This window comes from Rhinolophus sinicus, chromosome 4 (assembly GCF_057876585.1).
Source record: "Rhinolophus sinicus isolate RSI-liver-muscle chromosome 4, RSI-T2T, whole genome shotgun sequence".
In the NCBI taxonomy this organism is placed as follows: Eukaryota; Metazoa; Chordata; class Mammalia; order Chiroptera; family Rhinolophidae; genus Rhinolophus; species Rhinolophus sinicus.
The window spans coordinates 37,305,284-37,318,462 of record NC_142504.1 but is presented as its reverse complement, the minus strand read 5'-3'; the positions used below and the strand labels follow the sequence as shown (position 1 = coordinate 37,318,462).

Below are 13,179 nucleotides of genomic sequence, written 5' to 3'. Positions count from 1 at the left end.
ATTTTTCTAATCCTGAGTTTTTACACCAATAAAATAGCAGTAAGAATAGTACCCAGCTCATATGTTGTTGTGAGGATTAAAGGAGGTAGAACATGCAAAGCTTGCAGCTGAGCATATAGAAGGAGCTCAATAAATGTTTGCTTTTTTTTTCACTCCTGTAATGATTTCTTTGTATAAAACTAGCGTATAGTTTTTTTGTGTACACACATCAGTGGATTTCTCTGACTTCACAAGAGCTGTGATTCACATCAAGTGTTCCAGGAGGTAGAACAATTTGCACCCTGATGCTAGTTCTGCATCCTGGTTTGGTCTCCTTGTATGCTTTCCAGGAATTTAGCAAACCAGGTTAGACTTGTTTCTTTTTTTTTCTCCCCCACATAATATTATTTCAAACATCACGTGGGATTTGTTTTTTTTTTTTTAAATTGAATGAGTAACCATGCAGATTTATTACATTTCTGCATTAGCTAAGACCTCAGCAGTCTGTATCCCGAGTAGGGCTGTTCCAGGTGGGAAGTGAGGAGAGGAAAGGAGAGCAGGTCATGAAGAGGTTAAGAGGCAGCGAGGTAAGAGGTTGGACTATAGTTCCCAAACTAGACTGTTAGAATCTATATTTTTAACTGGATTAAAGGATGAGATGCTCTATTTTAATAGTCTGTTTTAGTTTCTTTTTTAAAAAACATGTTTTATCTGCAGAACTTCAAAATGCAAAAATCAGAAGGAACAGACATTTGAGGAAGAAAAGGCTCCCAAAATTTTATAGAAGATACCAATTATTATACCAAAGTTCATTCCTCTTCTGTGGAAACTAAGATCGCCTTGCATTTGAAATATATTTATGACAACCGTATTCATTTTAAATATAATTTTTACAACAAGTTGAGGTATACTTTGAGTATGATAAAATTCACTCTTTTAAAATATACACTGCAGTGGTTTTTAACACAGCTTTTCATAAAATGTTTAGTGATTCTGAATTCTCCATTTTTCTCTTTCTGTTATACTCTTCACTTTTTATCATGCTATTGTTTTTGTCCCATCGTAAACTAGTTGTGATCATAACTTCCTTTCCTCAGCTTCTTGTTTAGATAAATCTGGGCCCAGCATTAGATGTAGTCTTCAGCTCAATGGAAGAACTTCCACTTTCTTGCAGTGGATTCTCATATTTAATAAATATTTTAACACTTAATTAATCAACCATGTGTTCCTGAATCTCCAACAGTTTTCAACAAGCAGCCTTTCCAAAATCTGTCATTCCAAAGTTAATGGTTTGTGTTATTTCTCTTTTTCAGGAAATAATTAGGTTAGAAGAAGTCCGTATGCTTTTGTTTTAGCATCATATGCTCACGGCAGAAAGTGTTGAAGAAGAGAGGAGCTCCAAGTGCAGATATTTATCGTTGCTGGGGGTGTTAGTGGGGTGTCTGTGTGGAGAGTCTTCACAGGACATCCCATCTCCATAGGGCCATTGGTTCAATTTAGTCCTCACATTTCGCTTGATGGGAGAAACAGCTACACTTGTTCTGCACCTTCTGGCCCTGGTACCGTTGGGTATTTTAGTTATGTTTGAGCTATTCATCATGCCTTTTTATAGCTCCTGTACTCTGCAGCGTGTTTTCGCTAGAACTAGAGGTTCTTGATTTCTCTTTTTGTCATCCTGTCTTTGAATAATGAGGGAACCGAGAAGATTGCAAATATTTAATAGACTTTGATTCTTGTTCCTTTTCTTATGAAGTTTAAACTTCCCAGTTTTACAATTCAAATTTTTCCATTGGTTCTTTTATTTTTCAGATTAAGCTTCAATAACTATTTTGGGTGACACTGTGTGTGCGTATGTGTGTGTGTGTGTGTGGTGGAAGTATTTCCTGTGACTTGATTTGTGAACTGATATTTTTTTAATTCACTCTCTTCACAGATATTTAATGAGGGCCTACAATGTGGCAGACACTGTCCTGGGCCCTTGGCATATATCAATGAATTAAAAAAGACAACCCTTTTCTTTCTTCATGGACTTATGTTCTAATAGGCAAAAACAGAATAAATTATATATCATATTAGAAGGTGGTGCGTACTATGGAAAGAAAGAAAAAGTATAGCAAAATCATGAGCATTGGGAGTACAAGGTTGGGGGATGAGGGGAGCATAGGTTGTAATTTTTAATAGGGTGGTCCATTAGGCCTCACAGAGAAGGTGACATGGGGAAACTCCTTGAGGGAAGTGGGGAGTGAGCCAGGCAGCTATCTGAGGAGGAGCATTCCAGGACTTGAGAACAGCCAGTACAATGACTCCAAGGCTAGAGCTTGTTTCTCAAGTATGAGTAACAAGGCTAGTATTCTGAAGACAGGTGTCAGAAGGTCTCACTGAAAACTGTACTGGGGGAAATATTTGGAATTATCTATGGCAGTATTTTCAGTTTCATTTTGTGTTCTCAAAGGATTGTATTATCTCACCAAAGAAGACCAGACAGATTTTCGCTGTGGTGGCTGAATGTAATCCACCCCCACCCCACCCCCCACACACAACATAATGCATTTGGATTCTTCTGTGCAAGACTGAATTACTTCCGTGCATTTAAATGTACTTCTCTTTTATGTTTAGTACATACATGGCTATGGGTCACTCTTTTTGCAGGATGTTTTATCCCATGTGGTGGTAGATAATTTTAATGCTAGCCTGCCATAAAGCTTACTAAGTAGCAAATCATTTCTACTGTGCCTAACAGATGAGAGGCATACTTCCAAGTCCTCTTCAAACGTATCCTGTTTCACAAATGGAGGAAATAGGCCTAAATCGCATTAAGAGAGTTTTGTTAGCTATTTAAGAGGGAAAATAAGATGATTCAGCATTGGGACAGACTTCAAAAAGGGTTTGATGAACTGTCTCAAGAGCTTATAAGATAGCCTCAACAGTTATTTTTTTTTAAAGTGGATTTGAGTAGATGCTGTTTCCTCACAGTTGGGGAATGAATCACATAACTCACTGAGGTTCCCTAAAGCTCAAACTTCTATGCTTCTCCCTCTGACCTATGGATAATACATACCGCGGGTGCCATTTTGTGCCAAAAAAAATTGTGTACAAGTGGACACTGGTCAACATTGCTCAAGCAGTAGTTTGCCATAATCAGAAGTGTCTGGACGCTGATGGTAACCACTTTGAGCACCTCTTGCAATTGCAGAAGTCACACGTGACTTGTATTCATATTTTGTTATTGGTATATATTGAGTATTACAATTTTAATAGTTTTTTCCTTTCTTAAAATGTGTATACATTTTTTGGGCACTTTCTGTATTTCAAGTCGTGTAGCCAAAGGACTACCAAACTGACTAACACATGTTGGTTGAATAAAATGAGCACAGGAACACAGGTTAGACATTTTTAAGGAGACAGTGAAATGCATATGCTGGTAACAGTTATACTCTATATAAATCATAGAGTTTATAACTAGTGCTTATAACTACTAGAGAAATAACAAAGAAAGCAGCCTTTATTATGATTATATTCCTGAGACCTATTTCCCATTTTTGTGAATTTGCAAAATAACTTTTGTTCATATTATTGTCAGATAATAGTTGTCACATTTGTTTTACATTTGTAAGTGAGCGCAAACTTTGTGCCAAGCAAGGTGCTAAGTGCTGGGAATACAGAGGCACAGAGGTAAGACTGATGGATGGTGTACCTGTAAGACGTGGACCTTAAAGAGAGAGTAAAAGAGGAATTGTCACATGGAAGTGAAAAGGGAGAAGCAAGAAGCATTTTGACTACTGGATGTAGCCCAAAATTCTATTCACACATATCAGACTTTTGCTGATCATGTGACAATAATGAATAGCATTGATGGACATAAACTGTTCTGTGCACTTTATACATAGTCAGTCTTCCTGGCAATCCTCAGAGGTTGGTACTATTGTTCCATTTACTAAATGGAGAAACTTGAGGCAAAGAAAGATTAAATAACTGGCCCAAGATCATTCAGTTTGGGAAGGGATGGAGGTAGAATTGGAAATAGGGAATTTGGCTCTAGGATCTGGAGTTTTTAGCCACTACCCTTTACAGCTTTTCACAAGTACCTGTTCACAGTTTTAAAACAGAAGGAGCACTTTTTTTAAAAAAGATTTTTATTGGGGAAGGGGAACAGGATTTTATTGGGGAACAGTGTGTACTTCCAGGACTTTTTCCAAGTTGTTGTCCTTTCAGTCTTAGTTGTTCAATCTTAGTTGTGGAGGGCGCAGCTCAGCTCCAGGTCCAGTTGCCACTGTTAGTTGCAGGGGGCGCAGCCCACCATCCCTTGCGGGAGTTGAACTGGCAACCTTGTGGTTGAGAGGATGCGTTCCAACCAACTGAGCCATCGGGGAGCTCAGTGGCAGCTTAGCTCAAGGTGCCATGTTCAATCTTAGTTGCAGGGGGTGCAGCCCACCATCCCTTTCAGGGGTCGAGGAATCAAACCAGCAACCTTGTGGTTGAGAGCCCACGCTCCAACCGAGCCATCCGGGAGCTCAGTGGCAGCTCAGCTCAAGGTGCTGTGTTCAATCTTAGTTGCAGGGAGCAGAGCCCACCACCCTTTGCGGGCGTGGGGGAATCGAACCTGCAACCTTGTGTTTGAGAGCCCACTGGCCCATGTGGGAATCGAACCAGCAGCCTTCGTCGTTAGAAGCACGGAGCTCCAACCACCTGAGCCACTGGGCTGACCCCTGGAACACTCTTTAGGACAAAAGAGTTTAGCACTGGATTATGTTACTGTCATGTACAGTAGTAACGTGTCTTTCCAACCAATAGAAACGTGTGGGCAGAGACTGTCTTCCTCAGAGACTGCTGTGGCTCTCACGGGAGCGGTGCTTGGTGGTGTTCTGGAGATGGCAAAGCATGCAGGGAAGGACAGAGAAGGACAGAGAAGGCGGCAGTGACAGTCTGATGAGGATGCTCATCCTGGGAATGTTTTATTCAGGAGACTTTGCCAGGAGGCAGCTTCCAAGAAGCTCAGTGGGGGGAGAGCAGAGCAACTACCCGCACACTTCTCAGAAGTGAATGAATTCTCCTAGGACATCATTTAATAAATTGATGGAAAAGTGAACTCCATGTTACTTCAAAGTATTCATTTGCTTCAGAGCGACAGGAAGTAAAAAAAAATCTATTATAAAACGGACAGAAAGAATGACTGTGCCCAGCCATTTTCCTTTGTATAAGAGAATCAAGATGTCTTGTAGGAAGGAATCCTTTCTTGAACCCAGCATGTCAGAGGTGTGCAGCACTCATTACACTGCTCTAATTTGCCCCCAGTGGAAGCAAAACCTAAAGAGTTTCGTCTATTCAGCTTTATGTCAAAACACATGAACAGCATAGAGACCTGGGGAATGGATGGAATAGTGGAAACAGTTCAGTGTTCCCTGCATGCGTGCTCTTTTGTTAAAGCTGAGAGTTTACGCTGAGGGAGGAATGGGTGGCTCTCATGTAGCTGGTGGCCCCCAAGCTCTGCCAGCCTGCCCAAACGAGGTCATGGTTCCTTGTGATTCTATGTGCTCATCCATTCTGTTTCTAACACAGAGTGGGTCAAGTTCCATCAGCCTTTGACATGAAATTGTTTCTGTCAAGAGCTGAGTCATCCAGTGAAGAAAAGAGTGGTGAGACTAGGGCTTTTATTTCCTTTTTATATACAGACACAAAGTCATAAAAAATAGTTAGAGATTTCCAAAGCTATGTTGTAGTTTTTTTCTTATATGACGGTATATTTCGGGGCTAAGGGACAGTCTACATTCGATTCTGAGTTTATGTCACTAGACTCCCTTAGCTTGTCCCAGGTCTAGATGATCCTTCAGCGATGATCTTTTCCATCTCCCTCTTTTAGGGCAGCAGTTATTCCTTCTATTCTGCCTTTCAGAATGCTGGGAGTCCACCCCAGCACTACAGAGTTAGCTTGTTTCAAATAGTGATGGTTTTCCAAGTTATAGTTTGCTTCCAGCTTTCCTTGCCATGATGTGTACACACTGTGCACATGCTCGTGTAAGCCTTACTGGATGTGCAATGGATAATGTGACTTGATTTGTTTAGTTTTTGTGTTTCTCCTTATAATAGTATCTCTTAGAATTTCCTGCTTTCAGAGATTATTTATAGTCAATGTATTTTTAAAAGGCGTTTTTTTTTCACTTCAATAGGGAAAGTGTTTCGTGGTAAGGATCAGGTGACAGATTGGTCTATTTATTGCCCGGGTAATAGTGACTAGCACCAATAAATGGTAGAAGTGTAAGTAAAAGTAATTCCTAGAGTTTCTTTCATTACTCTTGTTACCAAGCAAGCTCTCACTGCCCCACGTGCATAATGCCAATACTATGACATCAACTTTTGAGAAAAGAAAAGGCTTTATTCTGAGGTCCACCGGCAAGGAGACAGGAGAAAAGGCTCAAATCTGTCTCCATGACCGAGGGCTCAGGGTAGAATTTAAGTGTTTAGGGAAAGAAGGGCTGGTATGTGGAAGCACTGGCAGGGCAGGTTTCAATTGGAGGGCTTTGGAATTTGACCATTTATAATGAAATACAGTACTGGGCTTCAGCACCAGATCTTCTTGGACAGCGGACCCTTTGTTTCTGAAAGGATTCCTGTGATAAGTTAAGCTCAAGTCCCAGCTCTTTGATTCTGTAGTGGCTGGGTGGGGGTGGGAGTAGGAATGGGGGTGGGGATGGGTGAGGGAGACAGTACTTTGGTTCTGGGTGTTATTTGGTGTGAAAATTCTCTCCTCTGAGTATGCTCTCGCTGCGTTACCTGTGGTTTTGTTCTGTTGTCTCTGAAAAACAATTCAGTATCTGGTTAGAAATAGGGTAAGGCCAATTTGAGCTGGTTCTGCGTTATACTCGTATCCAACAGAATAATTTCATTGTTTTGCTACCTCTTAGATTTGTCCTGGTAACCTGTTTGAAAAATTGTGCTTATTTAATTTCTTGAGATTCAGATGTTTTTGAAGTCAATATCCCAGAAAGACTATAGACCAGATACATATAACACAGCACATATAACAAAGTTTTCTTGTTGTGTATTTGGTTTTCTCGCAAACATGCATCATGAATGGAGTCTTTCAATTTTCCTGTAATTTAATGATAAAGAGTTACCCTTCAAAGCAGCTTGGAGACACCAGCTGGTGCTATGTGGACGACCATCAGTTTAAGAATTTGGGGAGGCAGATTCATGTCGTCTCTGTAGCAGATTCTTGCTATGTTATAGCCTAGATGTGCATTGAAAAATTTCATGGTTATGAGCCATCCTTTCATCAGAGATGGCTAGTAATCCATCTTTCTGTCTCTCTCTGTCTCTCTCTCACACTCTCTCTCTCTCTTTCTGTCTCTCTCACACTCTCTCTCTCTCTCTCTCTCTCTCTCTCTCTCTCTCACACACACACACACACACACACTCCCTATTGGTTGTTTCTCTGGAAAACCCTGATAGCTGGATTCTCTCTCTCTCTCTCTCTCTCTCTCTCTCTCTCTCTCTCTCTCTCTCTCTCTCTCTCTTTCACACACACACACACACACACACACACACACACTTCCCTTTCTTCCCATCACAATTGTGGTAATGAAGATAACTAGTTTGTTCTTCCTACTAATCTTTATTCTAGCGACTTGGGGAACAAAACAACAACAAAAAGAAGTACTTTTGCAGGGGTTCATGTCCCTTAGATTCTCTCATTTTGTGTCCTAATGAAGAAAGCCTTTGGTGGGTAACTGTCAGCCTACAGGTGAAAAAAACATCTTTTGAATATTCTTGACATCAGAGACTTACTGCATTTTTTCTTTCTTTTTCTTTTAAGCAGGAGCTTTGTTCTTGCAATGTTTTACTTAGATTATTCTTTGACTGTGTTCTTGAAAAATTTTTGGACAAATGAGATAGCAAGGAAGGAATCTGGTCCTTTTAAAGTTTTATATAAATATATATATATTTAATACAATATATGTATATATATTATATGTGTGAGCAGAAAGTCTTCTAGAATTATGTAGTTTTAGTCTTTAGTTCTAGGAGAGAAAAACACCTTTTTTACCATATGTAAATTAGTTTATCAAAGGAAATTCTATGGAATTCTTATCATATGTGCCAACTATTCATTATGGGATTTTATTCAATGATATTTCTGATTTTTCTTCCTTCAAACATTTGGAGCTGGCCCTTTAGTGGCAGTGAGCCTTAACTGTCATATCTAATATCTATGTCAGGGAGATGAAATTAAGCAAGCAGACAAACAAAATCTATTGACATAACAGAGCTGGGTGAAGTGAATCTTGATGTGAAGAACTCACCGTTTTTATTTTTATCCACTGGACTTGGCCTGTTTCTGATTTTGTCTCCAGGAGAGACTGTGACCCTGTGGCAGGGACAGCCCTTATTTCCAGGCCTGCTTTTAAAATGATCTCATTTAGAGCTGAACTGACTACTTATTCACTTGAACTAAACTGTTTACTCTTTTTCTCTCCTCGCCTCTTTTTATCTGTCTTAATTTAGCTTTCAATAGTTATATTATTTCTTCGCAACAAGATTTTATATATTCTTTTGACCATAAACAAAACATATTTTTTCCATATCATTCTATAATTAATACTATTTTCATTTCACCTATAGGAAAAAACAAGATGAAGCATAGAAAGTTTTAGTAACTCCATTTCAAATCATATATCAAATCCGTAGTGGGGCCAGGAAGAGCTCTAAATCTTTCTCCTAAGCCTTCCTTGCATTAAGGAAAAGTATCAGTTTCCCAGAGCTGATTTATCTCAGGGACTTTGTCTGCTGACTTTGTTGCATCCAAATGTTGGGGTTCCTTGCACTCAGATCTAATTACAGCTCAATATGACTACATATTGTATTGTTCTTAGGCTACTAAAGATCTTAAAGACTTTGACTTTCAGGATGATGCGAGTAAGCGTTTTCCTGTTCAGGCCTTAAATTGAAGGCCTAGTAATGGGAGGTTAATGTCTAAGATGACGGAGAGACTGATTTATCAGAAGATAGCTGGAGCATAAATAGCTAATGAGGCTGCCTGACTTCCTGAATGGAGATGAAAAAATTGGAGCCAGTACCAGTGTCAGCACAGTTTCTCTGCCTCCAGCTTGTTGGAGCAGGGCCCCTGGAGAGCAGGGCCCTCTGCCACCAGGATATCGTAGGATCTAGGGCTTTCTGTGCCATCAGAACTGGACAATACGTAAGGCAAATTCAGGGAATGCCTGTCAAAAGCTCATCTAAAGAAAGCCTTTTTTTTTTTTGGTGTGCGGTATATTTGGCTTCACCTGGGGGTTCCTGGGTACCGAGATTTCCACAACATAATCTCTGTATTTGGGTAATACACCCTAAAATAAGGGCATGTCCACATCAATTAAACATGTTTACATTATGTTTACATCAATTATAAAAATTTTCACGTCAAATAAAGTCAATAACAAGAACTGGAATTTAAATTAGAGAGCAAGTTCAACTAGGAGAGAATTCCACGGGACTTGGTTATACATTAGACTCACATGGGTAGCTCTTTGAAAAAATACCATGGGAATTCCGATGTATTGCTCCTTTTCTTTCCTTAATTAGAAAAAAAAAAGTGTGTTGAGATTCTACCGTGTGTGAGGCTGTAGGGTGAAGTGTGGTAAAGTGCTTGTAGAGATGTTTCTGAAAACCTATATTCCCTCACTTGATTTATGTGGGGAGGCCGCCATATGGAATTCCTTTTTCTTCCTTTTTGACTTTTTTTTTTTAAACTTTTTAAACTTTTATTTATTTGGTTGAACACAGCCACAAAATTCAGGCAGTAAATTGTCAAAATAACATAGACTTTTTTTGCAAGAAATTTGTGGGAATTCAATAAGTATGAGATCATTACTTTTCAGAGTTAAACAAATGTTGTCATAAATTGTGAAGAGAAGGGAAGGGAGCTATTGTTTATTATTGCGCATCTATTGTCTCCAAGGCCTTTACATGCATGTCCTATTATTTTCAGGATAAAAGAGTAAATTTCTTACATTGGTTTAGAATAGTGGTGGCCTCCAGCTCTGCCCCCTCCCCTGCCTGCCTCCCCTCCTGAAGCTGTGCATTCCAGGGAATGTGCTGCAGGGATGGGGACAACAGCAGGCTATGACATTTACTTCCAAAGGAGCAGTCTGTTCTGGTTCCCTGTCATCACCCTTGCCTTTGGCTTTTACACGTGGGTTGTCTTCTGGCCTCAGAGAATTCCTTATCAGAGCCTAGAGCCCTTGGGCTCCTTCACTCAGTACTTGGGACCATCATGCCACCCTCCTACACAATGGGTATTGGCTTGCCTGGCTTAATCACGTGGGAGAGTCATTTTATGCCACGGTACTGTGCAAGTCTAAAGGCATCATGAATGGTGGGGCCCCACTACAGTGGTTCCTACAGACTTTCCTCTTTGGGATCGCTTCTCTCTCCATCTTGCTTGCTTGCCGACCAAAATGCCAAAAACCAACGTAGAGAAGACATCCAAAAGTTTCTTTACACTGTGACATCTAATCTCACCTTTTTGAAGGGGTACTGTGTTTACTCCATCTTTCTGTTTTCTAGAAAGTTAAGACCCTCTAGTTATTCGTTATTTTATATGCTTTGGTTGAGCTTGAGTAGATAATAGGAAAAGATTTCAGCTTTCCAATTCTGCAGACTAACCTGTTTGGCAGAGGGCTGCCAGCTACGTTCTTGAGATCCTTGGCCATTTGGTGCTCTCTCCTTATCATCTGGTTTAAGCCATGTACTAAATTTGCTTGTTGGCATGCCTGTGCTCCCACCTTCTGACTAAAACACCTTATCCTTTCCACCACTATCTTAGCTCTCCTCTCTCTAAAATTTTTCCAGCTTTCTGGACCATGATGGTGTGATATGTCCACTACACATTAATTCCACACAAATTTATTAGCACCTGTGAGGCATGATCTTATCCTCTCAAATTTCTTTTTTTCACACTGCCAAGGAAGATAAGGCTGAGCAGTTACATAAAGGCACAGAGGACATGCTGACACCCAGCAGGAGAGGACTGGGGAATGCCTTCCCTGACCCTGCCAGTCAGAGTGGTCTTCCGTCCACATGGCCCCTGAGACACAGTGCTCTGTAGTGTGCAGGGGTCTGGTTACTCCGACAAGTCAGGATCACGTCTCAGACAGCTTTGCTTTTCCTCTAGCACCTGTCCCATTGCCTTACACCCAGGTGTTCTCTCAGTGTTTGTTGAACACAGGAAGGAAACTCTGATTTCACTTTCTAGTATCAGTCCAATTTTTATGTGAAAACTGGAGAACCCATTCAGTGTACCCTCATCTCAAAGGAAAGCAGAGGACTGCCCTTGACTGGTAGTAGTACCACCTTTCCGTGGGTCCCCTGGTGAGAAACCTGTATCTTTTTCATACTTTATTCTTAGTCCCATTCTTTAGACTCTGTAGATGTCTCCCTCTAGCTCTGTCTTACTGCAACCCAGACATGCCTGTTCTGGAGATTCTAGTTCATGGGTGAGCCAGCTGGTTACTACCTGTCCCGTTCACCTCATTATACCTTATTAGTACTGATGGGTTGGGGCAGGTGGTCCATTGACTTTGTCCCCTGACCCTGGTAGAATGACTGTCACCTCCAGGAACCACGAGGGCTCCTTTCCTGGAGGACCACTTCCTTGTTCTCTAGGGGCTAGACCGTATTTTCCTTTCCATGATGCAGCAAACATTTATGAGAAACAACTCCCTACCCCCAAAAAGAAGCCCCAAGAAAAAGCACAATCCTGAAAGATTATGGATTATAATTGTTTCTGGTGGAGATTAATTTTTACAAATGATTCTCAGTCTTTCTCTGTTTCTCTTCTAGGGAAAAAAAAAAAAAAAAAAAGAATAGTGATTCGAAACCCTTGACCCCTGAGAATCACATGGGTAGCTCTTTAAAAAATATTAATGCCCAGAGTCTACTCCAGACTAAATGAATCAGAATCTTTCAGTTTGGGGCCCAACCACTGGTATTTCTTAACAAGCTTCCTGAGCAAGGCTAATGTGCAGCCAGGATTGAGAACCACTGGTGTAGAAATTCTTTGGCATCTGTACTTGTGCCTGTTTTCCTACAATAGATGCCTCATTTTCTGCCTCAGGAATACAACATTTCTTACATGCTGGGCTGTTTCCCATTTTGTGCCTTTGTTGGTCCTTTTGCCTGGAGCACTTCTCCCTGCGTTGCTGTCTGAGGAGCACCTCCTCTACCCTCTGTGACCCTACAGTCAGAGGGCTGCTCTTTATCCTGCACATATGTCTATTATTGGACTTTTAAATACTCTGTGATGATTTGTTTAGTAGCTCCCCTTTTTAACTGTGAGTTTTCTGGATGCAGGGACCGTGTCTAACTCTTCTTTGTATCCCCAGGGCCTGATATATTTCCTCGAAGGTATGGTCAGCACTCCACAAAGGTTGAATGAACTGCCACGTACACTTTAGTAATCACAATAAATCTATAAAATGTGAATGTTACTTTTGCTCTTTTAGTGTTGAAGATGTTCATTTCAGAGACATTGAACAATTTGTCCTACTTTGTTCCATTAATGAATGGAAGACCCAGAATTCAAACCCAGTTCTGCTTGACTTTAAAGACTGCTGTTTTGTTTTGTTTCATTTTGTTTTAAAATGTCCTGCTGCCAGACACTGGTTCTTGTAATACTAAATGCAGAAAGTTGGATTTTTAAGAACAGTTTGGTTAAAGATAATGTTCAAATTAATGCATTAATGCGATATGTGATACAGCTTATGAAAACTATTGACGTGATTGAGTTGACCAGATGGAGGGGTTTTTAACATAAGAGGAGAAAAATTTAACATAAAGTCATAGATACAGACATATGAATAAAAAACACTATTTTTCTTACATGTATCATGCTAATGCATGTATTAAGTAAAACTATTGGGTAGAATTCTCTGTTAACAAATGCCATTGTAATACAGTTCTCCTTCATGAAATTAGTTCCATATCTTAACTAACTAGCCAAGGGAAAACTGTCTTACTGATGTGTCCACAACAAATTCTAGAATGAGGAATCTTAATGTTAATAGATAATGTAGTATCAGTCTCTGTGAGCTCTTTTGTCAGTAGTTCACATAAGACAGTGGACCAATTGCAGTGAGTTTATGGTGATTTTCAATTGGCCTTTTCTGATATAGAAAAGGAGGGCACACACACACACACACACACACACAA

General features: G+C 40.2%; 1 protein-coding gene and 1 pseudogene across 22 annotated transcripts in view; both read left to right on the top strand.

Annotated features, from left to right (window-relative positions):
• ADAM22 (ADAM metallopeptidase domain 22) overlaps positions 1-13,179 on the top strand; it is a 230,886-nt gene that overhangs the window by 16,716 nt on the left and 200,991 nt on the right. The window lies entirely within an intron of this gene.
• Positions 10,074-10,446, top strand: LOC141573083 (transmembrane protein 254 pseudogene; annotated as a pseudogene).